At 51.0% G+C, this 26538-nt stretch overlaps 1 protein-coding gene across 4 annotated transcripts in view; it reads right to left on the minus strand.

Annotated features, from left to right (window-relative positions):
* SEMA5B (semaphorin 5B) overlaps positions 1-26294 on the minus strand; it is a 125946-nt gene extending 99652 nt beyond the window's left edge. For 3 of the 4 annotated variants that reach the window (XM_057503299.1, XM_057503298.1, XM_057503313.1), the window contains exon 1: positions 25890-26002. The gene's annotated coding sequence lies outside the window, so the exon portion shown is untranslated. Of the gene's footprint in view, positions 1-25889 lie in introns of all 4 variants that reach the window. The other variant, XM_057503302.1, reaches the window with a different exon arrangement.
* Positions 26295-26538: the final 244 nt, after the last annotated feature.

Raw genomic sequence — 26538 nt, forward strand, 5'->3', positions numbered from 1 at the left:
AGTATTCAGTACACCCACCCCACTGCAGCCAACTCTTTCCCACCTCTCTCCCCTTCACAGTTCCCAAGCACCGAAACTCCAGAACATATGTGTAACATCCTGCAGACTGCATTCAGACGCTCTAAGCTCACACCCACTCACCCCCTTAAAAGCCCAGTCCTAACATCTCTGAAGTCAGTCTCCCAGTGAGTGGCCAGGCAAGGTACTTAGAGGCAGAAGGAGTGAGCACAGGTAATCCAGAGTAGAACACGAAGAGGCAATGACATTCTTCAGGTATTCATTGGGTAGCACACTCCTCTGAAAACTCTAAAATTCTATAGGATAAGGTAAATGCTGGGCATCACACAAGAGCAATGTAAAACATAATCCTTGCCCTCCAGGAAATAGGATATATACACAATCATTTTCAGAACAATGTCAAAATATGTGTTTTACACAATCATTTCTATTGATGTTTGGAAGTGAAGGAGAGATCAGCTCCATAACCAAAGGCATGGGAATCAGAGCGGGCTGTGCATGCCAGCATGGCAACCATCATTTAGGGAGGTCCTGGTAGAAGTTCAAGTGCAGGAAAAGGAAAATGGGTTTGGTCCAAGGGCCATGGGGAGTGAGGAGCGAAGAGGGGTTCTGAGAGCACGGGTCTTCCGGCTCTGTGCTGGGTTCAGGCAGACAGACACGGTAGATGCGGGATGACGTAGAGCTAGCTTTTACCTGTTTAATGAACCAAGTGTATCGGAAATTGAAGGAACCCTTCACATTTTTGATAGACATGGGGGAATGCCTTCCCCCACAACCTACTTCAGAGCTCCCAAACACCTTCGTGGGGCTAACCAGTGTTAGCCATGTCCGAAGCGAGAAACACCCAAGTTTCATGGTTCATTTTTAGCTGCAAAACTTGCAGGACCAGACAGACAGAGGCAAACTCCAGCTTCTCTTCCATTGGAGAGAGCAACCCAATTTGACAATAAGCACCAGTTAGCTGGGTGAGAAGCTCAAGCTGTGAATCCTGAAGAGCTTTAAGCTGATGGCGAATTGCAATTCTCCCAGCTGCAGTGGGAGGCAGAGACAGTCTCATCAAGACCTGACCTGCTGACGCTGATCATTACGTTACTCATGTCTCTTAATGACCATCTGAGCACCTGTTTAGGAGAAGTCTTGTAAGAGAAGCTCCTTTTTGAATACAGGGTCATTTATTCCACAAGAAAGTGCTTTGGATGTCATTTCAAAATTGAATTGGCTAAGAACAAATTATAAAATTAAGCTTCATGTAAATCCACTGACCTTGGTTTCTTATACATAAAATCAAGATGATCCTGGCCCTACCTGTTTTCTGAGAAAGATGACATGGCATTTTTGGAAGGTGGAAAGCAGTACAAAAAAATTACTAGCATTGAGAGTTTGTGGTATGTCTTTAGCATTCTAATAAACCTGACAGGTAAAGAGCAACAAGCATGCATAATTGCTAACTGGAAGGAGAAAACACCTTGCAGACACACGCAGCCTGTGGAGTTTAAGTCAATTTAACAATTTTTGGAATGTCCAGTAAGTGCCAGGCACTTCGAAAAGTACTGGGGGTACAAAAGCAAATGAGAAGCAGTCACTAACCCCCTGAGAAATCTCAGGAAGAAATAATCCCCCTCATCAAAATCAAAACACAAAACCGAACTTCTGAGAAACCCAAACAGTAACAAAATGCACTTACTAAAGCCTTCAGGCTTTACCCAGAGTCCACTCACTGTTAGTTCATACATTTGATATTTATCCACTGATATGCTTTTAGTTACAAGTAACCAAAAACCCCATTCAATTCAAAGAGGCTTAAACCAAAGAAAATACAATAATTCACATGAGAGGAGATTGAGAGGTTCAAAAAACCCATCCAGTTCATGGTTCTTGCCATCTCTCCAGTCTGCCATCCCCAGCAGACTTTTTCCCAAAGAAAGTTCTGGAAGTTATAATTCAGCTGCCAGGAGCGCTCAGGGCTGTATGTCTCCTCATTTATACCTACATGGAGAGTGACTGCCTGTGGCTCTCTATTGCTAGTGAGGAAGGACTTTCTCAGAAATCAGCTGAGAGACTCGCTTCAAATCCCATTAGTCAAAACTGCGTCATGTGCCCATTTATGATCCAATCACAGACAGAGGAAAAGTGTGTTCCCTGAAACTAATCAGGCCTACCTCCTAAGGCTGAGCTCAATCCCAGATTTCACGGCTGCTTCTCAAGGAAGGGGTGAAGAATGGATGACAGGAAGTTAACCACAAGATGACCTATGCAGTTATAAGATCTTCAGTTATCCATTTTCCAAAGCCCACTTAATAAACGCAAGTTAAAAGTGAAAAGAAATTTGCTTTAAGCAGGGACACTGTGCCTAGCGAGAAGTGACATCAGTCAGCAAGAAGCACAGCTGGAAAAACTAAAAAGCAGGCACAAAAACTCAAAACCTCAGGGGGCCACTGTATAAGCAAACGGTCCCTTAAGCCCCACTGATTTATAGCCCAGTACATTAATTAAAGTTCTAACATACCCTTAGGACACCAAGAAAAGGTTACATTTATGCTTACGTAATTCTGTTTTAAAAGGCAGGAACAGATGTAATGTATTTTATAGAGAATCACAAACACAGTAGCTGACAATTTCTAAGTGTTGTTGCTTAAAGGGACAAATCTTAAGCTACTTAGAAAACTTGGAAACCTGGAATGGCCCACCGCAGCTTCTCTGGAGATCTGGGCTTCAGTGGGCAGACTGCAAATGCCATCCTCCTCACGCAGAGACATGTCACGGCTGGCTTCCTCCCAGGCTCCTTCAAGCTGATGGAAATTGATTGCCTCTCTTCTGGGTGCTGATTACCAATGCCAAACAAATAGTAGGTATTTGTATTATGTTGTTGTTCTTCTAGAACAAATATTCAGCCTCCTAGTCCTACCTAGATCTGTCAAATCAGAAACTCACAGTGTAGCCCATACGCTGTCTTTCCTTAAAGTTCCCCTAGAAAATTTGATGATCAAACTAAGCTTCACACTACCTCTCTGAGAATCTAATCTAGAATGCCTTGCAGGGAAAAGCCTTCTGGATGGGAGAGCCAGGCCTCATGGAGCTTTAAGAGTTCATCTCTCTTGGACTCTTCCTTGACTTCAGGAAGGCCAATATGAAAGGTCAGAAACAGGGGAAGCTCTTGGCACTCCCCGCTTCTGGGGACAAGCACAATTTTCCCCCCACCTCGCCAGCAACAAGGAACAGGTCCCCAAAGTACCTGACACATACGCCCAACAAGCGACTCTCCTGCTCAGGAACCACTGCCAACCCACCTCTGAGACCCAAATGCTCCCTTACCCAACTCTTCCTGTCCACGGCCTTCCCTGCCTAGGCCCCACCCAACAGTATCAGGGTCGGGGTGGGTGGTAGCAATAACAGCTTGACAAACATGGCTGGTCCCTCCCCAGCCAGGAGGGACATTCTTTATTACCTATTAAATAATAACCACTGCCAGTTTCTACTTCACAAGTTCCTCTTGTCGCTGACTCCCCACTCCAATCTGTCTCCCTCCTTAAGATGTTCTTCACCTTATGTCTAGCCCGGTCCCTCTCATTGCAAGTAGCTGAGGGTGCGGGATGGGAGTTGGGAGAAGGACTCAAGACTCCTTGGTCACCAGACTGTGACTCCCAGGGACCAAAGGGCAGTTGGCCTGTGGGAGTGATGTGTACTGTTCCCCTTCCTCCAGATGAGGGAGAGAGCAACGTCCTGACCTGAAACTCTCCGGCCAGAGGGACCAGGGTCCCAGGCTGCCCTGCACTACAGAAGTCACCACATCCCACAGGCCAGCCTCAGCCTCTTTGCCCCTCTGCCTCCACTTCCCCAGCTCCTGTGGCCTTTTAGTTACCAGCCACTATGCAGCCAGAGATTACGGTCTTGAGCATTACCAGACAGCTGTTCCAGTCTTGGCCCCACCCGGCTCCACCTGTGTGACCTTCAGATGCCTGCGACCTCTCTGAGCCTCAGCTTCCTCTTCTGATAATGCTTGTTTTGGCTCATCAACCAGTTCTCATGAGGCTTAAAACATACAACAAATGTGAATGTGCTCTGTCAACCAGACAGCACTGTTCACTCATGAAGGATGGTTGTCCACTGGGCTCAGAGCATCTCCAGCTGAGAAGTGTCTCATTCATCTCTGTGCCCCCAGTGCCTGGCGCTGGCAATGCCCCCTGAGGAATGGCTGGGGCGGCACAAGGACTGAACGAGGAGAGGCAATGGAGAAGGATGGGAGCACCTGACAAGCCAGGATGGTGAAATGAAAGGCATCAGGGATACAAGAAGTGCCCCCCTTTCCTATCACTCTCTCGTCTCCCCCGGATAGACGCCCCCAACATTCATTAGACAGGTAACTTTTAAAAGTTACTCGAGCTCCAAATGGGAAAAGATGCTTTTAAAACTTTTCTATGCCAATTTAAATAAAATAAAATCATATCAAACCTGTAAACTGAGTGGAAATCCCTCTTGGTTAACAATGCTCTACGGTTCTTGCTCATCAAGGCCAGCGCCATGCTGTACACGACTGGGAACTGGGAGATTTGGAAGTTGGGTGTGGGGCCCTGGAGGGCAAGTCTCCCCCTCACTCCACTTTGCTTTCATTTCCTGCAGGAACAGGCACTCAAGAGCCTGAGAGCCACGGTGGCAACTGGGTCATTTTAAGTAAAGGCGGGACTTGTCCCTCCATACCAAGCTGCCCCACATCAGGCAATCTTTACCCCCCATCAGCTCTGCTCCACGCACAGACTCTCCCACCACCACCACAGCCCCGTGCTCAGCACACAACACGGCCTCTGAGAAGATGGAGCAGGCAGCTGCTGGTCACCACACACAGCCCTGCCACTACACCCCCTGCGGCACTGTCAGACGCTCCCGGCCTCCCTTTGCCTCCCCAGGCCTCAACCGAAATGGAATAATTGGGATAAGATATGAAGGAGAACTCCTCACCCAGAAAAGCATGACGAATCAGATGGTGGAAATTTTTAGACATACAGGAACACTCCCACCATGTTACCCTGGCCCCGAGCATGGGGGCAAGTTGGCAAGCCAGCATACCCTCTTGGGCACATCCCTGCCACACAGCACACACACACACACACACACACACACACGCACACAAGCAAGTCTTGCTCTTGCCCCTCCTTCCTTCCCACTCAGTTTTAGGGCTGAGGCAGGGCCTTATTCCCAGGATAGCCCCACATCCCCAGGCCCTGAGCCTTCGCCCACCCTCCAGGGCAGAGCACAGCAAGGCCAGGGCCAGGGCGACCTGTCCTAGCCACTTCCACCCTCCCTCCAGAGCTCCATGACATCTGCTAAGTACTTCTCAACCATGCCCCTTCCCCTTATAATAAGGTACCAAGTCAGGTATAAATCCAATTCTGCAAGCATCCAGTCCATGCCAGGCAGGACTAGACCAGGGAAAGATACAGAAAATGTATACATCACTGTCAAAGTACAGTTTTCAGAATGCTCTCGTATAAATATAACTCAACTCATTAATGAAAGATGGTAGAGCTAGCTCCAAAGAGAATCTGAAGAACAGGAGTGGGTTTATAGCATCAGTCAGGAAAGACATGCCAAAATGAATTTGTTAAGTAGAGACAAAACTGGTTAGTGTCCTAAAGGGCAATAAAACCGTAACTTTGGGAGTTATCTTTTCTACCGAACAGAAATCAGTTGCATTTCTGCTGGATAAAGGTCTGTGTTATCTTATCAATCTATATGTTAACATCTAACTTCATAAAGCCTGGACCCTAATCAATAATAAATGGGAAGTTAAACCAAAGCACACGCCCCCTAGAGAATTAAATGACCTCTCGGCAGACCTGTTAGGCTACAGTGTGAGGCTGCCAGGTTTCATTTTGCCTTGTTTCCAAGCTTTGGAGGCTTTTTCTTAACACCATGGTTCTTGCCCTCAAGGGGCTTCCAGTGCCTGGGGAAGCAAGACTGTCACACACAACGGGGTTACACAGTCTCGGGGGAATGGCTGTTCATGTCGTCAGGTGTGACAATGGCACAGTGTTCATGTACAATGTATACACACCTTAACCAGCTGAGATGCACACTGAAGTATCTATAGATAAAATTTCATGATGCCTGGGATTTGTCTAAAAATATGCCAGGATAAGCAGAAGTTGGGGAGAGAACAGGTGAAACAAGGTGGGCAAAATTTTGCTGAGTGTTGACGGGAAGTAAGGGCTCCATGGCAATCCATGTAGTGTTCTCCCTAACGGGGGGATACTTCCAAGTTGTTGTCATGCCAGTAGTTAAAACACCATCTGTCACGTGCTTACTAACTTCTCACACGCCATGCGACTTCCTGTGCTCACTGGTTTTTCTGTCTCCTTGGGGGCAGGGCTTCTTGTCAGGCCTCCCCACTCCTGGAGCACCAGAAGAGCACCCCGTACAGGCAGACACAGAGCAGGCATCTGTTAGGGATTATTTGAGGCGTTCCACTGCTCAGGGCCCAAAAGAAGGGGCCCCTGCCTCAGGCTTGTCCTGCCCCTGATGGGTGGGTGGGGCCAGAACAGGAGGTGAGGAGAGTGGGGGTGGGGGAGTAGAAATGAGGAGGATGTGTGCAGGCCAGTCAGGAGGAAGCAGGGGAGGACAGGGCTTTGAGATGAGGTTGACAGTGTCACAGGTGGAGGAGCTTGGGGACTGAGTCACAAAAGCCTGCAGAGAAGGCTGCCCGGGAAAAGTGATAGCACCGAGTAGAGTAAGAGACTAAGGCGGGAGCAGGGAAAGGGCTGCACTGGTGTGAGTGGAGACCACACATTCGAAGACGGGGCAATTTACCCAAGGTGGGCGTAGTTTTTGAAGAAGGGCCGGATGGGGCCTGATTGGAGACAGGAGGAGAGAGACATCCCCATCCTAGAGGCAGGTGGGATATAGACCTAGAGGCAGGAGTCTCCCCTGGGCCCTGGGTTCAGAAGCGGTGGCGGGGCCTGCAGCTGCCCTGGGCTGGTGTCCTGGGGGCCCGGCTCTGGGGCAGCTCCCTGCTCCCCCACAGGTGTGTATTTGATGCGGCTCAGGCTGTGGGCAGAGGAAACCTGAGCTTCCCAGGGCGGCCTGCTGCATCAGCGCCACCCAGTTTTCCAAGAGGCTGCAGAAGGTGTGGGCCCATGGGCCTGCAGTGGGGCAACCGCATGACGGGCAGAGCAGCAGGCAGGAAATCAAGGTGCAGCATCTCAGCCTGAGCTGAGAGGGCCTTTATTCCCAGACTCCTGCCAACACACCCGCACTCCGATCTCCACTCTGGGAGGGGTTCTCAGTGTGGGGAGCAGGCTTAGAGACTTCTCCAGCTTTCTCTCCCATTTCCTCACTTCCCTGAGGGGAAGAACATACAGGGAGTGTGCATAAGGAGAGGGGCTGCGGGCTAAGGGAAGGATCTGCATTATTTCAGTAGGTTTCACTTATCCACACTTCCCTTGCAGATGAGGGACTGACCTGTAAACACATTAGACAGAAACAGAGCTCAAAATTTGTTGCCTCAACCCTTGCAAATCACGTCCCACCCCACCCCTGTATTTAGAAATTTATCACCTCCATTCACATTTATATCCAAGTATATGCGTGTGCCTCTGTGTGAGATAGAGAGAAACCAAGACAAAGAGATAAAATAAGAGAATGTGGCTACATAGCTGCCCCACAAAGGACCCACTAACGTCCCCTGTTCTATTTCCAGTCACAGAGACTCAGTGACCTTGAAATTCTGCAGGGATTCATTCCAGACCCCCTACCCCTCACCCCACACTGGTGATGTAAAATCAAGGACCCTTTTTTGAGAACATGCTTTATCCATGCTTTGAAAGACAGAGAAAGGGAGGGGGAACCCAGGATTGTTCTGACTTAAGCTCTCTCCTTAACAACTCAACACACATTGACCGAGGCCTCCAAGCCGGGCACTGGGCTGGGTGAAGGGGCACAAAGAGAAGTGGCTCTCCAGGCCCTGGAGGTGGAGCTCACAGCAGGGAGCCCCAGCACAGCACTGAACACAGTACAGGCAGCTCCAGGCGCTGAGGCAAAGGCAGAAAGCGGAGCCCTGGGATTCTCTCCCTGGCTCCCTGAGATTCACCTGGGGAGCCCTACAAATAGCCGGATGCACAGTACCCACCCGGACAGAAGGAATCCCTCTTTGATGGTGTGGCCTGGACTTCAGTGGCTTTTAAAGCTCCACCCCGGCCTTCCCCTACACCAGCCCCAGGTGATTCAAATGTGCTGCCAGGGAGGAAAACTGTTAAGCCAAACATTCCCTTTCAAAATGGGCATGGCAAAGGAAAAGAGGGCTCAGGGACCCAGGGAAGTGCTACCAGCTCAAATTTGTGCCTCTCCATCAAAGCACACACAGCAGGTATGCAAGGCTCTTATTGCCCCCCAGGCCAGTGCCAGGGCAGCAAATAGTGACAAGGGAGTGGCTGGGTTCCTTTCTCTGCAACCTTGACCTCAAGGCTGGAGAAGACCAACAGGTTTTGCTGACCCAAAAGCACCTTGTCCCTCTTCCTGAAACTCCTGAATTCTATTCTTCCCTTTTTAAAAAACCCCCAGTGCCAGGGGGGTAGGGAAGGTGAGCACCCTCGCGGAGTGCCCTCGATGTCCAGGGAAGGGAAAGGCCTCTGCTGATGCCCATGGGTACTCTGGCAAGGAGAGGGCAGGGCTAACCCTGGAGGAACAGGGCAAGTACCCAAGGGGCTAGCTCTGCTGGGTGTGAGGCAGGGAGCCCTCAGCACGTCCAGAACCCCTGGGCTCAGGGCCAGGGCCTGGCCCCCAGAGGCCCCTGGGATGCTCACACTGACAGCACATGCTGCGTGGTCTGAAGGATACAGAAAGGAGTTTGGAATTAGAACCAAGGGTTGGAAACTGACTCTTAGTAGATGTGTGGCCTTGGACACATTCTTTCTGGATAATTTCTTCATCTCTAAAATGCGTATAACGTCCCAAGCTCAGAATATTTTGTCATTGGTATAAGAATTAAATGAGATAATATATGAAAAGCAATTAGAACAGTATCTGGCATGGAGTTCAGTAAAAGGGAAGTTGCAATTGCTAGGGGGAAAAAATGATGTGAATGTTCTTTAACAATGGTAGAGCACTCCACTAAAACTTGGGTTTTGTCAATATCATCATCATCATTTAGCCCACAGCAGGTGAAGGTGAATTACCTGAGACTATAAAGAGCTACTGAGTTCTTAGGGATTTACCCCTGCAGATACGGCAGGCAGGCAGGGGTGTCAGCAAACTGCAGAGGGGCTAGCCAGCTTCTTGCCCCTCTCACGAACTGTCAGCTTCTGGAAAGCAAGAGCTGTGAGTGATTCACCCCGACCTTCAGCATCCAACACAGTAGCAGTTCATGGTGGGGGTGCTCAAGTCAGTATTTGTCATTACTGGACATTCAGTCAGTCTGAGGTGGAACTGGAGAAGCTATAGGGCAGATCAAGAGGTCAAGTCTGTGAACTTGAAGAGCTCCATGTGTGCACTTCGGGAGAGCTGCTGGAGCCCTGAGGACCAGGCATGCAGCACCCCAGGCCGGCTGCATCCTGAGCGCCCCCTCCAGCCTCCAGTCCCTTTCCAGCTCTGGCTCTTCCCTGCTGCAGGTGGTCCCACACAGTGGGGGCCAAGGCCGCAGGAATCCTGACACAGAGATGCTGCCATTTCCCGGCATCTCAACATCCCCACCTGATTGAGGCCAGGCATCCCTGGTTTCTCACCTCTCCTTTTGAAAAGTAGATATTATCACCAGATGATGAGAACACTAGAAGGCTGTCTCTTCAAAACCCTGAGAAAGACTGTGAACAGCGAAGCCCATCTGCCATCCATGTCATCGCCACTCAAAGAGGAAAACTAGCTCAGCCTGAAGCCATCCTCACAGTCCGGCATGGCCAAAACTCGAGAATGCCTGCCACCCCCACGGCCAGCTCCTGCTGCCTGCACTGGTCATCCCAGGCCCTTCCAAGCCTGGGATTCTCCAGCTCGCTGCAAACATTCTCACCCATGATGCAAACACTTCACAAGGTCTAGAGACCAGGACCACAAGAATCCTGGCACAGTCGCATCAGAGAAAGCCTGACAGGAGAAACCTCAGGTTCTCTGGTGCCTCCAAGGGCGGACCATCCCTGCTCAGGCCACCCAGCAGCCTCCGTCCACTGACTTTCACAGCCTCATGGTGAATGACCCCTGGAGTGGGTCAACCTGACACAGGCAAGATCATCAGAGACATGCCCCTCACCAGCCTCGCCAGCACAAACCTCTAAGGCAAATATGTGAACTGTTAAGGTGTGAGCCAGGCTGAAGGCTGGCTGCACAGCCATGGGGCTCTGTCACTGAAGCCAGGGGATCCCTTGAAGACAGGGGTTGGGATCACCAGTCATACGGACAGCCTGTCCTGGGAGCCTGTCCTCAGTGAACAGGCCCAAAGGCCATTGTTGAATGCATAGAAGGTGGGGGGGCAGCTAGTAAGCCCCTCTTAGGGAATGGCTGAGCCCCTTCCTCCTGCAAGCCCTCACCTGTCAGGGCTGAGAAGGAACAGAGAGAGCCAGAGAGATCAAGTGACCCGGAGCCATGTACTTAACCACCAGACCCTCAGTTTCCCCATTCATAAGTGAGGAAGCAGCTCCCATGATGGCCCCTGGGGATTGAGGGCCATGCCTTTAGAGCACCAGGCGCACTGAGTGGCAAGGCGTGGTGGTCCTGGTCCAGCCTCATTACACCTGAGCAACCTCGGGGTCATGTGGGTCCATCCAGGGGACCACATGGCCTTCTGTGGCTCATCCTGGGCACTGATTACCCAAGCTGCCCTGTGCATATGGAAACATAGGAGATGGAGTCTAGTGTTTTGAATTCACACTGGGATGGGAGGTGAGCCTCCAGAAGGCAGCCAAGTCTGCCCCAGGCCTCTGTGAAATGACTCTCTGTCCTCCCCAAACACACAGGTGCACATACACACATACAGTTAGCACTTCCACCCTGGAAGCTTTCAAAGTGCCCAGGACACCAACTCCTGACAGAGGTGCAGGCCTGGGAGTGGTCAGTAGAGGGCTCGGGTTGCACCAAGGCTGCTGCCCTAAGGTTGTCACCAGCAGAGGGACAAGCACAGGGACAGCCTGGGAACCAGTACAGAGCTGGGGAGGGAAGACGAGAGGGAGAGAGAGCGTGTCAGAGGGGGGAGACCATGGCTGTGCTATGCACAGGCGGGTAGGATGGCTGCTCATAAAAGCTTCCCCATCACTTCCTCAGGACACAGATGACCCCAGGCCTCCCAGCAGCAACAGTGCCACGAGGATTCCAGCGGAAAAACACTGCATATGCCAAATGCTTGATCCCCCAAGCTTCGTAACAACAAATGCATTTCCCTTGTTCTGTCCAGCACTCCAGATCTACAGAAGCCTGAGGCCAGGCAGCCAGCTACTGGGAGAGGCCTCCTGGCAAGTGCAAAGAGAACTCGCTATGGGTTCACTGTGGCCTGGGCTCAAATCCTGCCTTCGCCTCCCTCTATACAGCTGTGTAACGTTAGATAAGTTTCTTAACCTCTCTGAGGTCTTTTCCTCATGTGTAAGTTGGGGGCTAACCTCTCTGTATGGGGACTTAAGTGAGAGACAGCCCACAGCAGGCCCTCACACATGGTAGCTGTGACTGGCGAATACAAAGCAGAGCTGACCAGACTTAGCTGGGGCTGGAGGCATCCACCGGGAGGGCTGCCTGTACCTTCTCTGCTATGCTCTTGTCTGCCCCCCTCCTGATTTCCCTCTATCAGAGCCCCTGGATGAGGCCACGACACCCGACTGCCAGCAGAAAGCTAAATGCCCAAACAGGGAGGTTCCCCAGACAGGTGACCAGGGCAAGGGGCAGTCACAGGCAGGGCCCCCATTCCCATCCCTGCAGGCCCCAGGCTATGCGGAGCCCTCCTCCCTGGTCCTGTCCTCTCAAGGAGAAGGGTTTCTGAAGCGGAAACTGCTTCAGACATTTAGTCCAGGGTGAGTCTCACAGCAGCGTTCTCCCCAGCAGGCCCAGGCTGTGAAGTGTGATGAAAGCCGTGGGTTAATTAAGTGTGGTGGCATCTTAACATGAGGGGCTCCTCCCTGCCACTCATCCTGCCTCAGGTCCAGGGCGCAGGAGGCACACCACCCCTCCCAAGTCTCTTCTTCCTCCACCCCCCAGTGCAGCCCTAAAGGTCTCCACCTAAGCCAGCCACCCCAGAGTTGCCTTCAATCAGCTGTTTCAATTTCTCAGGTAGTTCATACTTGGGAAGTTTGCCCTGCAATCTAACCTAAATCCTTCCTTCGACTGGCCGATGGTGGGAGTGGGGTGAACTGGCATGGATGGAGTCAGGGCTCCACAGCAGTGCCCCGAGAAGCATCCTTAGAGAAGGGCAAAGCTTTGAGCCCCACCCCCAACCACGAGGAGGAAATGGTGTGAGGATCCTGCAGGAAGGAACCAGGGAAGGAGGCAATGTGATGGGGGAAGGGAAAGGAGAAGCGGAAAGGTATGTGGGTCAAATGAGGAGGAGAGAGCTGGGAGGACCCACCTACCTGATCCAGAAGCCTGGGACTAGCCTACCAGTCATCTAATCTCTCCTCGCCTCAAGTCGCCCCATCTGTACAATGAAGGTAATGAAGGCATACCCAGTCTTGAGATTTCCATGAGCGAAAATATATAAAACAGCTTTGTAAATGGCCTGGCACAACACAGACTCTCAGTAAATGGTAGGAAAATATTCATAACATCCCATCCTCTTCTGCAGATTGCTCCCTGTCCCGGGGCTTCTTCCTTTCCCATTGCTCAGATTTACCCCTTCTCCTCCATTCCAGTGGCCCCACTGCAGTCCTGGCCGCTGACCCCTCTCTGCACAGGCCTCCCTCTGCCCCACCCACCCACCACCAGGCTCCAGCTCACCAGGCCGCTCTGCAGAAGGACTGGTGCGTTTGGTACCCATAAGCCCCAGGTGCTTTTCCAGATGACCTGCTTCACTAAAAGGAACTCATTTAACTCAATTCCCACAACCATCCCCCAAAGTAGGTATTATGGCTATTTTAGAGATAAGGAAACTGAGCCTCAGAGAAGATAAATAATTTGGGAAAAGGGACCCTATGAGTAATTGGTTAAGTCAGAATTCATGCCCAGGTCTGTGTGGCTCCAGGCTGCCTCCCATGTCAGACTCCTCAGCAAAACATCTAAAGCCATCAGCATCAGCATCGTGCGGCCCTCCCTGGCCCCCGGCCCACCAAGTCAGCCACCTGCTGCACGGGCCTCACCATCATTCATGGGCTTACCTCACAGAGTTGAAGAGCAAGAAGAGAAAGGGGAGAAAGACAGACTTCGGGAATGAGAGCAACTTGGGAAAGGGAGCTGGAAGGGGAAAGAATGCAGAGGGAACTAGCATGGTAGCCACAGATCTGGGGACTTCTGCAGTGTCTATCTTCTCCATCAGGGTGTGGGGTTCCCCAGAAAAGGAAGAGGGTAACCTCGGGCACAGGAAGCCCAAGCCGGAGGTTGACGAAAGGGCTGCAAAAGCTCCAGCTGCTCCCAATCCATTCGAGCCGCCTGGCGCAGCCGCACACCCCAGGGAATGGGCAGACAAGGCTGGGACAGCTGCGGGGACCTCGCTGGGATCCCAACAGGATCCTGGCAAGCACGAGAGGGGACTGGAGGCCTCAGGCAGGCTACACCCTTTACTCCTAGAAAGGGGTCGGAGGTGGTTTCTGCAAACTGCAGAGAGGAAGACTAAACGTGCTGTCCGAGAAAAATTCCTGAAGAGACTATAAACGAAAGGTACTGGTCACTTGGGAAAGGTGGCTGAGATCACAAGCAGACAGTGTGTGCTCAGTAATAAAGTCCTGTCGGGCAAAACTCATCTCCGTCGACGGGGTCACCAGGCTGGCTGACGAGGGAAATGGGGCTCACCCGTGTGGCTGATCTTGAAAACTGACAAGCTCTTCATGAAATTGGTGCACACAAGCTAGAGAAAGGAAGCTAGGAGGAGGCAGAATTAGTGGGATATGCGGCTGGCTGCACAATCATATCCAAGGGAACCTACCAATGGATCAGGGCCCCTGAGGGGGCCGGGGCCAGGTACATGCTGCGGGCCTCTGACCCCCTGCTGCTTCAGTAGCCTACCAGTTCCTTGGATCGATATACGGAAAGCATTTGAAGCTGGGAGCAATAGGAAAGAGACTGGATGTCAGAGACAGAATCCAAAATATTCTCCTCAGCTAGAGAAACTTAGACAAAAGGAAATGGATTTGGTAAAAATGGAGAGTCTGAAACGGAAGGCCAAAGAAGCCACGCAGTTATATGGGTTGAACTGTGTCCCCTCAAACTCATGTTCAAGTTTTAACCCCCAAGACCTCAGAATACGATCTTATTTGGAAATAGGATCATTGCAGATGTGATCAGTTAAGATGTGGTCATCCAACAAAACTGGGGTCCTCACAAAGGGGAGAACTGGAGACAGCCATGTGCACAGGAAGAAGGCCATGCAAAGATGAAGGCAGAGAAGAGGGTGACGCTTCTACAAACCAAGGTACACCCGATTGCCAGCAAAGCCCCGGGGCCTGGAACAGCTTCTCCCTCATGTTCCTCAAAGGCACCAACACAGCCAACACCTTGATCTCAGACTTCTGGTCTCCAGGACCACGGGACAGTACGCTTGTGTTGTCCAGGTCACCCAGAGGGTGCTGCTTTGTTGTGGCAGTCCTGGCAAACTACTGCAAGTACAAAGGAAGATGGGCTGAGTTACAGAAGATGGTAGAGCCCTGGGGTTCTGGCTGGCTGTAATAAGCTCAGTAAAACTCAGCAGGGCTGTGTGGCTGCCCAAAAGGGCCAGGGCAGAGTTGAGGCTGCATTAACAGTTGTGGCACCTGGATGGAAGGTGTGCTCACCAGGCCCTGCTTGAAGGGCTAGATTTGGTCCTGGTGATCTCAATTTAAGACAAGTGGGAGGGTGCTCAGATCGTGTGCCCAGAGTTGATGAGGCAAGTCAGAGAGGGACTAATGGAAGTGGAGAAGAGATGGAAGGCACCTGGTCTCCAGTGTTTGAAAAGCTGTGGCATGAAAGTGACTGTGTTTGCCTGGAACAGTCACATGGGAAAGAGATGGAGCTCACAGGGAGAGACACAGATGTCAGAGAAATAAAATAACTTTCTATTAGACATTGTTGACCAAAAGCCAAATGGGCTACTGTAAATTCGGGGAAAGGAAATCCCAGGGCAAAATACCTCTAAAACTGAAATCAGTCAAAGGGAGAAATAAAGTTTAAAATCCATTTATTGCTTACAAACTGCAGTCTGGGGCCTTCTCTCTTTCCTGCTCCAGAAGAAGCAAGCAAGCAAGGACCTCCCCTTAACCTCTCAGGTTCTGTTGCCCAGGTAATTACCCATTGATATGGAGATGACTTCTCTCCACCCCTGAGGATATGCAAATGCACTAAAGCCAGGCGAGATATTCTGGAAATATTACAATTTGACCCACAGCTACCTTGTGGGGAGATGAACTCTCTATCTCTGAGATAGGCTCCCAGAGCTGATCACAAGGTGACCCCAGCATCTTTCAGCTCCAAGAAGGGACCGCTCCCATTCTCTACCTAGCCGACACTAGCAACTCAGCCATCGTACCCATTTAAATTAGAGGCTGCTGTGAGATGCTTTGGCCCCAAGACCTTTCACTGATGGCTTTGGCAGATGACCCTGCATGCTGAGGGGAGTCTGGACTCATGGCCTTTTAGAAGATCAGGTTTGGCAAGACCCAGGTCCTCTGGAAGGATGAACCTGCTCGTGCTCACATGGACAGGGGTCTTAGGTAGGGGTGGGAAGGAAAGTGGCCCAGGCTCTCCATTGTTCAGGGAGGGAGGGAACTCCCAAGAGTTAATTTACCCCTTACTTGAGGGAGCATTGTGCCAGTGGGTGCTGGGGGGGATTCAGAAGAGCCTATATGCAGGCCTCTCTTTAAGGGGTTCTGGGCATCTCATGGGGAAGACAGGCAACTAATGCTGCTAAGAAAAACCTCCTCCAGGATGGCCTGATACTAACAGTGAGCATCTAGATGAGCCACACTACTTTATTCAGTCCTCCCTCACTTAACAGTACAAAAGGGGGCTCTAAGAAAGGAATTTACATAAAACCCACAACCAAAAACCAGTCAGGCTGGGTTTGAATGGGAATTGGTCTCACATCCAAGTCCATGCTCCTCCCAAGGTCCTACATACTTCCCCAGAAAAGGGCTATAGAGGTGCCACAAGCAACAGGAAGATCAATCTAGTGTGGTCTAAAGCCCTGCCCCAGACGTGGGCCTGCATCAGAACAGCCTGGAGGGCTTGTTAAAGAGGCGGTTGCCGGGCTCTGCTCAGGGAGTTGCTAAGTTAGTAGGTCTGGGGTTCACTCCAGTGAGTATCACATTCTTAACAGGTTCCCAGTGGTGCTGGCACTGCCAGTGGGGGACCTCACTCTGAGGACCACTGCTCTGGAGCAATCAGGAAAGAAATGTGTCCTCCAGTCTCAGAGCCACAGAGAGACAGGTATGCGCTGGGCTGATCATCTGTCTCTGGTGCAGGACTCCCCCAGCAGCCTCCTGGCACAAGGCCTGCCAGCCGGCACTGCTTTACTGGGACTCATCTGGTGGGGAAGAGGGAAGATGCTTGTTCAGGAAACTCTAGCTTCCTGTCCTTCCCACCCTGGTGTCTTCAGGCCTCTCAGGTTGACCAGCTGTGCTCTCTTCTACAGGATGATGTTTTTCTTCTAGAAATGGCCCCCATGACCCCTAGGGTTTTCTCCCTCCCTAAACAGGCTCCCTTCACCAGACCTTTTGCAGCTGAGTTTCCCACCCCACTCCTGATGCGGGATGCCCTTCACTGAGCACATCTGAGTTGGCCAGTGTTTTCACTAAAATCCATGTCTAGAAAAGTGACCAGGAGAACCCAATCTGGACCCTGCACTTTTCACAGTGCCATTTAAAATGCTGCTGTTTTGAGCAACTCCATCACCCTGTCAGCGCCTATGAAGCCTGTGTACAATTAAAACCCTCAGAGCTTCTTCTCAGGATCTTCAGCCAAACTAAGTCTGCCTCCACCCCCTTCATGAACTTGAGTAATTAATGTCTGCAATCTAAATGTGACTTTCCATCTGCCCCTGTTAAATTTCATCTTTTTGGTTTTAACCCAGCATTCCAGTCTACTGAGATCATTTTGAATATTTATTCTGTCTTTTATAGGAGCTGCCCATCACAGCCTTGTCATCAACAAATTTGATAAGCTCATTTACTCTAGTTTCATCCAAGTCATGGATAAAAATGTGGAACTTCATTTTTCAGAATCTCACCTGACACAAACCATCTTTCCTTTTGGAATCCCTAATCATATGATCATACTTCCCCAAATCAGACCTCCTATAGTCTAGGGACGGTCTGTGGGCATGCCATTTCTTTCCTTGGCTGTTAATAATGCCAGGCTGACATGATGTCTTTCATATAAGCAATGTCACATCACCCCCTAGTCTGGGTTATGGTCAGAATCAAATCAGGATAGTTTCAGTTGCTATTTCTCTACCTTCTGGGCAATGACAACGTTTCAGAAGCAAAAATGTAGCTGATCCTCCACTCTAAACAATCTTTGACATCCAACATAAGTTAGAGCTGCCTATCCCTCCATCATTACCATAGCATGCCTCCCTGACAGCTTTATAAGCCATACTGGGAAAGTAGCATTCAAATTCTTCCAACTAGGTGGGGAAGTTGTAATAGGAACATGTCTTAAGTTGGACCTGCTCAGCTGTAAGGCATGCTGGGATCGTGGCAGCTGGTCAGCAAGGAGGTAAGAACTGTTTTCTGGTATGGGGTACCTGGAGAAAGGGGTGAGGACAGAATCAAAAAAGTGAAAAGGAAAAGGAGGCCTTGATGAATGGCACTCCCACTCCCCTGCCATTTGTAGATGAGAACTGCCCTTCTGTTGGAGAAAGGTACAGTGTATGTCCATGGGATGCTGATGAGTATTCATGAACAACTTGTAATACCATAAGCCAAAGATAAAAGTACATATAGCTGTTAAGTGTACAGGCTCTGAAGTCAGACAGTCTGGATTTAAATCCCAGCTCTATTAATTATTAGCTGTGTGACCTTGGGCCTTGTTTTTTCTCTCAAGTTTTCAGTTTCATCATTTAGAAATGCAGACAAAAATATCAGGAGTACATATGTCACATGAAGATTAAAAGAGGTATATACAAAGTTTAGCAGACTGGCTGGTACATAGTAACAGCTCAGTAAGTCATAGGACTCAGACCTTCAAGTCAGGTAGGGCAAAGCAGCAAGCTTGAAGCCTCAGGAAGTTCAGTGAAAATAAGTTGTATTTTTCAGCTCTGAATACGAAAATTTTTTACTGCAACAGGAGGTTAGTCAAAAATTGTCTAAATGGTCCATGTTAAAAGGAAGCATAAATAGTCTACTTCTAGAAATCTGTTCTGAAGAAATAATCATCAATAGGCACAAAAATTTATATACAAGGATGTTCACTGCAGCATTATCTATAATAGTAAGAGATGGTTTACAACCTAGATGTCCAACCCACAGGGTATTTGTGAAATTCTGGCACATCTGTATGATGGAATACCAGGTAGCCATTAAAAACCACACTTGAGAAGATCATGTAAGACATGGGGAAATTATTACAATATGTTATTCAATGAAAAAGCCTGATTATGAAACAACACAGATAATACAGTCACAATTTTGTTACATACCTAAGAAGAAGGATATATGAAAAAATGTTGAATGAATATGCATTACATTAATAACAGAAAAATAACAGGAAAAAGTTACACTAGAAGGGAGCTCCCCCAATCAGCTTAAAATAGAAAATCATTAAATTCAGAATACAGGAACACAAATAGTAGCTATGATCTGAATGCCAGGAGCTGTACCTGGTACCTACTAGAAAGAATGTGGCTGTTGGAAGGGCTGAGGGTGAAGAGATTCTGCTTGCCCATTGGCACGAGGCCAGGTGGAACCTAGGAAAGAAGATTTAGGTCAGTGGCTCTCAAGCATGGCTGCATATTAAAAGCTTGAAAAATACCAATGCCCGGGTTCCACTTTCAGGGCTTCTGACTTAATTAAGATCTAGGATGAGGCTAGTCATCTATATTTTTTCAAGGCTCTCTGGGTGATTCTAATAGGAACTAGTGAATTAGTGTTGAGCTGAACTAAGCTACTGTTACCTGTATACAGAGGTCACTTGAGCCTTGCTCTCTAGACTGGGCCCACATGTGAAGAGAGATGATTCATTCTGGCAGCTAGAACAAGGCTGCAAGGGAGCAGGTGCCCCAAGTCTCCTGGGCCATGCAGGAAAATGACCCCTCAGCCTTGGGGGCCATTCACATAAGTGCATCTAGGAGCTGGCCTGTTTGGGAGCTTTTGCTGGAGGGACACTTAGACTCCTGATTGAGGCCCAGACTACCAGTGGACTCCATAAACTACAAGAAAAGGTGGCTCCACAAAAGGGAGAAAAGGGAAGAAAACTGGGGTCCTGGGAAATCTATAGGGACCTGACTCTGCGTAAGCTGGAGCTAGTGGTATTTCCTCTTGTGTCCTGCTTTTGTGCAGAAACACACCCTGACTGACAGCAAAGTGTGAACCTTAAAGGCCCTGCTTTAAGTGAATGAGGCCCCTAGGAAGGTCCTAGTTTCCCCCAGGCGCCTTGAGGGAAGAGGTGCAGAGGGAACAGGCTGTTAGAAACTAAAGTTTGTGTTAAATGATAAGATCTCCCCCAGCTTCTCTCTAAGGATATAGAGTTTCCTAAGGCACAAAAGAAGGGAAAGAAGAGGCCCCAGTCAGATGCTTTACACACTGGATCCATCCATCTCTGAATAATTAAGAGCCAACTGCAGCTCTTTTGTACTTCTTAAGCAGGTCTCCTGAGGACCCCTCAGGACAATGACTAGGGTAGTATGGAGGCAGTTTTGGCTCAGGGAGATCAGTGAGGTTGGCAAATAGGGATAGACATAAACTACTAACCCCATCAGACAGGTCCCTGAAGTTGCCTCCTTAGGGGAAAGCCCATGTCAACTCTGTCAGAAGAACAGAGCTGCAGATAACCCCAAATGCTGGATGATTAAACCAAAACACAACTTTGCAATGCATTGCATCTGTGTTTATATGTGCATGTATATGAGCATATTTGTACACACACATGTATACTTAATATACAGCAGATTTACCTCCCAAATGACATTTGGCTCAGGTGGAGGCTAAGAGGCTAAAGTCTCTGAAGACACTGGCAGTCAGGTGGGTTATGAACAGCAGGGCTGGATGTAACTAGAAACTGGCCTGAGACTAAACATTCCCTGTAAATAATCCACTAAAAAGGGAATGAACCACTCCTGGAAAATCAAGAAACGTCTGTAATTCCCATTCAAGACCACTGACCTCAAAGGCCAAAAAGGGCCTTAATGTTCAACTGACCACTTAATGTTCACAGTTGGGGAGTCTGGGTCAGCAGAAGAGCTCAACTGGAGAAGCTTCTTGTGTTTCTAATCCAGCCTCCTCCTTTAAACCCATCTCCTCTAATTTGATCCTCAGGAGACTAGCCGAACAGATGGCCACCAGCCACCCTCCAGTACGAAACTTCCTATCACAGAAGAGGCTGGCCAGAGACATTCTTGGTTCAAACGCAGATATTCTGATAATATCGACAAGGCTTCAAATTCAAACGAGTTCTAGGTGCAAGTCTGATTAAGTCACCCTTATTAAATGTAGATCAATGAGGGCAGTGTCATGGCAGAACTCAGCACACAAAGTGTTGCCTTAAAAGCTTTTGTTTACTCAGGAAAAAACCAAAACCAACAGAACCCTCTTCCTCCTGTTTCAAGTCAGAGGGTAGAGGATGAGGAGCAGCCCAACTATTGGGAAGTGTGCTCAAGGTCAAACTCTCCCGAGCCTGGTCTCCCTCCCAGCCATCTCCCCTGCTCCCTCCACGTGCCCAGCAGCAAATTGCACACAGGAAACCACCTTCCTTTTCCACTCTGAAGCTACCATGTGTAGTCATGTCTCATTGGTGAGCCCCTGACTAATGTCAGGATGAAAGAGTGCATTCTGCAAGGCTTGGTTTTCATCCCTCATGCTCACTAAAGCAAAACACTACAGCAGAAGGGAGGGAAAGTGACATGGCTAGACAGAATATTCAGCACGCCCCTTTCTCTTTCAGAACTCTGCTCCCAGCTGGAACTTCTCCCTGCCACTTTCTAGCATTCGAGCTGGTCATAAGGGACATGTTTTTCAGAAAGGAAGCCTTGGAGGAGATCCCTCCAAGGCAGGGAATGGCATACACAAAGATCGCCTTCCAGATTACCCATCAGAGAGCCACCTCCTCAGCTAAGGCAGACGTCATCAAACCAGAAGTCAGAGAGGGGGAGGTTCACAAAAGTATAGCACTATGCCAGTGCGATCGGTGCTGCCCACACAGCTGTAAAAGAAGGGCTCAGTTGGGTCAATTCAAAGAAACTCCATGAGTAAGATGCTTGCTTTGGCCTCCCGTCATACATTTAAGAACATGTTAGTTAAGCTTTGTCATAAATTCAAGACCAATTTCATGATGGCTAACTCAAATACAAAGATCTAAATGAAAGAAAACTCATTCATTTGAAGTAACTATTTCCAAAACACACACACACACACACACACACACACACACACACACACACTCATCGTTTGATGAAGACAGACAAGATGACTGGATGAGGCAAAGAGTGGTTCCAGGACCCACTGGGTTTCAGACCCCCAACTATATAACCAATACTCCCTCCCAATAGTTCTCATCCCCAGATCTTCAGGTACTTGCCTCTATCCACACCACAGATACGGGTAGGTAGGTATCCAGCCCAACTTGATGAGTGAGGAATCTGAGGCATGGAAAGGAATCTTGAAACTGAATGAACAGCTAAGGTGGTGCAATCCTAGCCTTCTCGGCCCTTCCCCCTAAAACCCTGGACCCGAAGTCCTTTGGACAACTCCATATTAGCTGTCAGGTCACCCAAACTCACAGGGAAGAAAAACTCACAGCAAATACCATCACAGCAGTTGGAGCAATGCTAGTAATTGTGTTCTAGTTATGCTGATTCCATTTCATCCAGGGAGATCAGAGACATGCCTTCTTTACTGTTGTATCAATAGTTTCTGGCACAATGCCTAGCACACAGTAGGTGCTTACTAAATAAGGAACACATGAGTTCACTGTTCTGTTGGTCTCATTCACCTTGCACCCAGGCAACAACAAAGATAACACTTGAGGACGGTGGGGAGCATCTGGCTGCTGGGGTATGGATGGTGGGGGACTGGAGCTCAACCCTGGGTCCTTTAAGGCTAGATAACAAAGTAATATGCACTTCTAATCAGGGACTTTGCCCTTTGCCTTGTGTCCATTCTACCACTTTAATCTTCAATGAAAATAGTGCATTGGTTGATTGGATGGTAGTGATCTGAGCTGTTATCTTGTTGACTTTCCCAGTGGGATACAGGAGGGTGACCAAGATTAAGAAAAGGAACATCACAGTCACTGTTCAAAACAATGGGACCCAACAGCATCCTTTTCCCCAAGTGTACACACTCCTTCTACCAACCTTCAGCCTTCCCAAGCTGATCCTCTCTATGTCGGCTATCCTCCTGCTCCCCGCCTGGGGCTCCTCTTCCCCTTTTTAGACCCACACTCAGGGCTCAGGGCTTTCTGGATATTCCTTGGGATTCCTGAACATCCTATGTGAGCTTCCAGTCCTTTCTCATCCAACCTGTGAATAAGGTTTTACTACATTAGGGGGAGCAAAAAAGTCACATGGGAATTTTCTTCTTTTAGGTAAAGAACAAAATTGGTTTATACTTACTGGATTCCTGCATGGGCGGGGTTGGGGGTGGGGGGGGGGGAGACCTGAGTTCCAATCCTTACTCTGCATCAGGAACCCAGTATCAATGGATGTGAAGCACTCAGATTTATATAAGACAAGATGGTTTCCTAACTTTAAGGAAGTCATCATCTCACAGAAGAACCCCGGTGGACCCTGAGGATGAAGGTGAGCTGGTGATCAGGAGGTCAGAGGTAGGACCAAGTTATGAAGTGTTGCAATCAATCTCCCAAGGTATGGGAAGACATGATAACATGTACACACAAGATGAGATAATTTATTAATATCTTAATTTCTTGGTCTGTAAACACAGGGGCTGAGAATGCTCAAGGGCTGCACATTGGTTTTGTTTATTTGGCCAATGGGACTCTGAACACCCAGCTGTCCAGCCATTCTAATTGTGTGATCACCACACTGTTACTTGCTGGCCCTCTGTACCCATTTGAGTTTGTGAGTCCCCTGACAGACAATCTCTGAGCCCTCTTTCAGCTTTAAGTCTCAGTAAAAAGTAACTAATAGAGAGGTTTCCAAACAATCCAGGAAGACTACCCCAAGACAGGAAAGCTGCTGATTCCTAATCCTAGCTGGAGGGTGGCAATCTAGAGCCAGACAGGATCTCTCAGCTTCTCTGACTTTTAGATCAAGCTGTTAGGAGAAGTGGCAAGGGAGCGTTCCTTCTCCTGTCCCACCCTCCCTATGCAGACAGCTGGTAGGGAGGGGGGCAGTCAGCAAGTTCAGCTCTCAGTCTCCCCTGAGTCATCAACTTTCTTCAACCAGTCCTCTCCTAAGCCCCAGGTCACTATTTGGCACTAAGCCCTTGTTGTCTTGTATTGCCTTTGTACTGTGCCATTTCTCCATTCATGCTCTCCCTCCCCAAACACAGTATCTTAGGCTCACACTGATGAATTAGCAGCCTCTGGGGGCATGGGCTCAGCCCTGTAGGGCTTTTTATCTACCAGCATCTAGCCTGGTGCATTGCACACAGCAGGTGTTTAAAAAGTGTTTGACGCACGCAGTGATGATAATGTCAGCTCAGGAGGAGGAAGGCTCTGGCACTGACTCCCAGAAAAGAAAAATGGGATGGAAGATCTGCCATCTCCTGAAGGGAGTTGTAGCTGTTAAGTGGAAGGAAGCAGCCAACCTTCCTCCCCCAACAAACTCCCACCCTCGCCACCCCACCCACCTTTTCCAACGTGGCACAGCCAGAGGCAGCTCTTCCTGCTGCACCGATCTCCCAAAACAGTTCTCAGAGCCCTCCTGACTGACCAAGTGGCAAACTCCCTCGCTCTCTTGATATTTTATCCCCCTTTCTCCTGAGATGGGAATCTGGATTTGGGGCAGGGTACTGGTAGTGGTCCCCAAGCTGCTTGTTAGCCTGCCCCCTTTTCCCCAGTTGTGAGGGCCAGTTCTCAGGCTCAAGTTCCCCTCTGCCCCTTCTTCAAGGTCATCTACGCGGCTCAGAAAAGGTGAAAGGCCACATTTGAATGTCAAGACGAAATGGGGGAAAAAAAAGAAATGTGGATGGGGAGGTTAGGGGGGGCACTATGTGAGGAGAAAGAATGCAAAAGGCAGATTAAAAGATGGGGAATGTAGGGGTGGGGAGGACGGAGAGGCGAGCGGGCAGGGCGCGGGAGAGAGGAGCCGCCGCCGGAGGAGCGTAATGAGGCCGAAGTGGGAGTGGGGGAAGGGGGTGCCTGAGGAACGTGCACGGAGAGGGGGTTCGCTAGACGATAGGAGGAAAAGGATGCGGGTTGGGGCCCGAGAAGACAGGATCCTGGTCGGGTCAGGCACGCTTCCAACCCCCCAATGCCAGTTCGGTTGGCTCAGCCCCAGGGAAGGGAAGGGCGGGCGCGCGTTGGAGGCCCTTCCCCGCTCCGGCTGCGCTCATGCCCACCGCCGAAAGCCGGGAGAGGATCGCAGGGTGGGGGCAGAGACCGGCGGTCAATCCCCGCATCCAAACTCGGGGCCCACTGGCGCCCGGCGCGGCGCGGTGGGAGAAACGATCGAGGAATGGGCACCACGGGATGGGGAGGCGGCAAGAAGGGCGCTTCAGGTGGCTCGTCGTTGTTTAAAGTTTGCGGCAGGCGAGGGGGCCGGCTCCGTCCTGCTCCCGCCGCCAGCCCGCGGCTCCGCTCGGCCCGGTCGCCGCAGCCTCGCCCTCTGCCTCGGCGGGTCCTGCGCCCGCTTCCCTCTCGGGCCCGGGAGCCCCTCGCCCCTCTCCGGCCCTCCCAGTGCCCGAGCGCGCCCACTCCCTCCCTCCGCGCTGGCTCTCCCGCACGACGTGAGCGGAAAGTGAATGGGCAGCCCCAACCACAAAGACAAATTACCATGAGAAAAATAAATCAGGAAATCGCGGTTCGCGTCCCCGATTCCCGCCGCCGCACTCCTCTCGGTGGGCGAGGGGGAGCGCGAGGCTCCCGGGCCGCGGCGTCTGGCGCCTGGCGGGGCAGAGTTTGAGCGGCGCGGGGCCCGGTCAGGGTAGGGGGTCTGGGAAGAACCCAGGTGGCGACTCCGCGGGCGGCGGCGGAGCGAGGAGGTCGGTGAGCGCGAGATTTCACACTCCGGGCTGGCCACGCGTTCCCACGCGCCTCGCCGCCCGCCGGGTTTACTCGTCGGCTCCCCGAGCCTCCATCTCGGCGCCAATCTCAACGCCTCTGCCAGTTTTCTTTCATTCGCCCGACCCCTCCTCCAGCCCCGGACCCCGGGTCCCCATCGCGGCTGCAGCAGACGCGCCGACCCAGGCTGGAGGAGGGCCCTGTGCAGCACCAACCCGGATCAGGCGGGCGGCGGAAACGCGACAGCGCGGAGGCGCCCAAGCCGAGGTGGGCATCGGGCGGCGCGGAAGCCCAGGGTCCCCCCTCTCCTCCTGCTCGCAGCCTCTCCCACCCGGTTCCAACTTGTCAACGGCCCCGAGCCCTACCACTCTCCCCACCCCTCAAGTTGCTGAAGTTTGCAACTTGCAGCCCCAGCTCGCGCGGGGGAAGCACCCGGGGCTCCCGGGACTCACCTCCGGGCTGGGGGCGCAGGTGCCCGGTTCCCGGTGGCTCCCGGCGACGCAGAGCGGCAGAGGCGAACCAGGAGGGCTGGCGGCCCGTCTGGGAATGGGGCGGCCGCGCAGTAACGGACCCCGGCCCTCGGCTCGGCGCTCGCGTGCAGTCCAGACCCGGGTCGGCGCCCGCAGCGCTTGGGGCTCCTCCAGCAGCCGCCGGACGCGCGGCCGACCCGCCCGGCTCCGCGGAGCTGGGCTCTGGCAGCAGCCCCCGCGCTCCAACTAGCTCCCGACCCGGCGCGCGGGTGAGAGCTGGGAGGAGGAGACCGGGGGAGCCGAAGGAGGGAGGGAGGGGCGGCAGAGGAGGGGCTGGGAGCGAGGGGAGGGAAGGAGGGGAGCGGGATCGAAAAGGAGGAGGGGGTTGGAGCGGCCCTGCCGCGGCGGGCGCTTCACCCGTCAGCCCCGAGGCGCGCGCAGAAGCGCAAGGGGGCGCGCTGCAGCTCCACGTTCCCCGGCTCGGCGCGACTCCCGCTCCTGGCTTGGCCAAGTGTGTGTTGCCCGGAGGGTGGGCACAAGACCTCCTCCGCCGTCGGCATTCGAGTGTAGTGACCCAGGTTCCCTGAGCACCATTTGCCACATCCTGCCTTACCGTCCTTGGTAGCCCCAG

The sequence above is a fragment of the Manis pentadactyla genome, chromosome 1 (assembly GCF_030020395.1).
Source record: "Manis pentadactyla isolate mManPen7 chromosome 1, mManPen7.hap1, whole genome shotgun sequence".
Taxonomy (NCBI): domain Eukaryota; kingdom Metazoa; phylum Chordata; class Mammalia; order Pholidota; family Manidae; genus Manis; species Manis pentadactyla.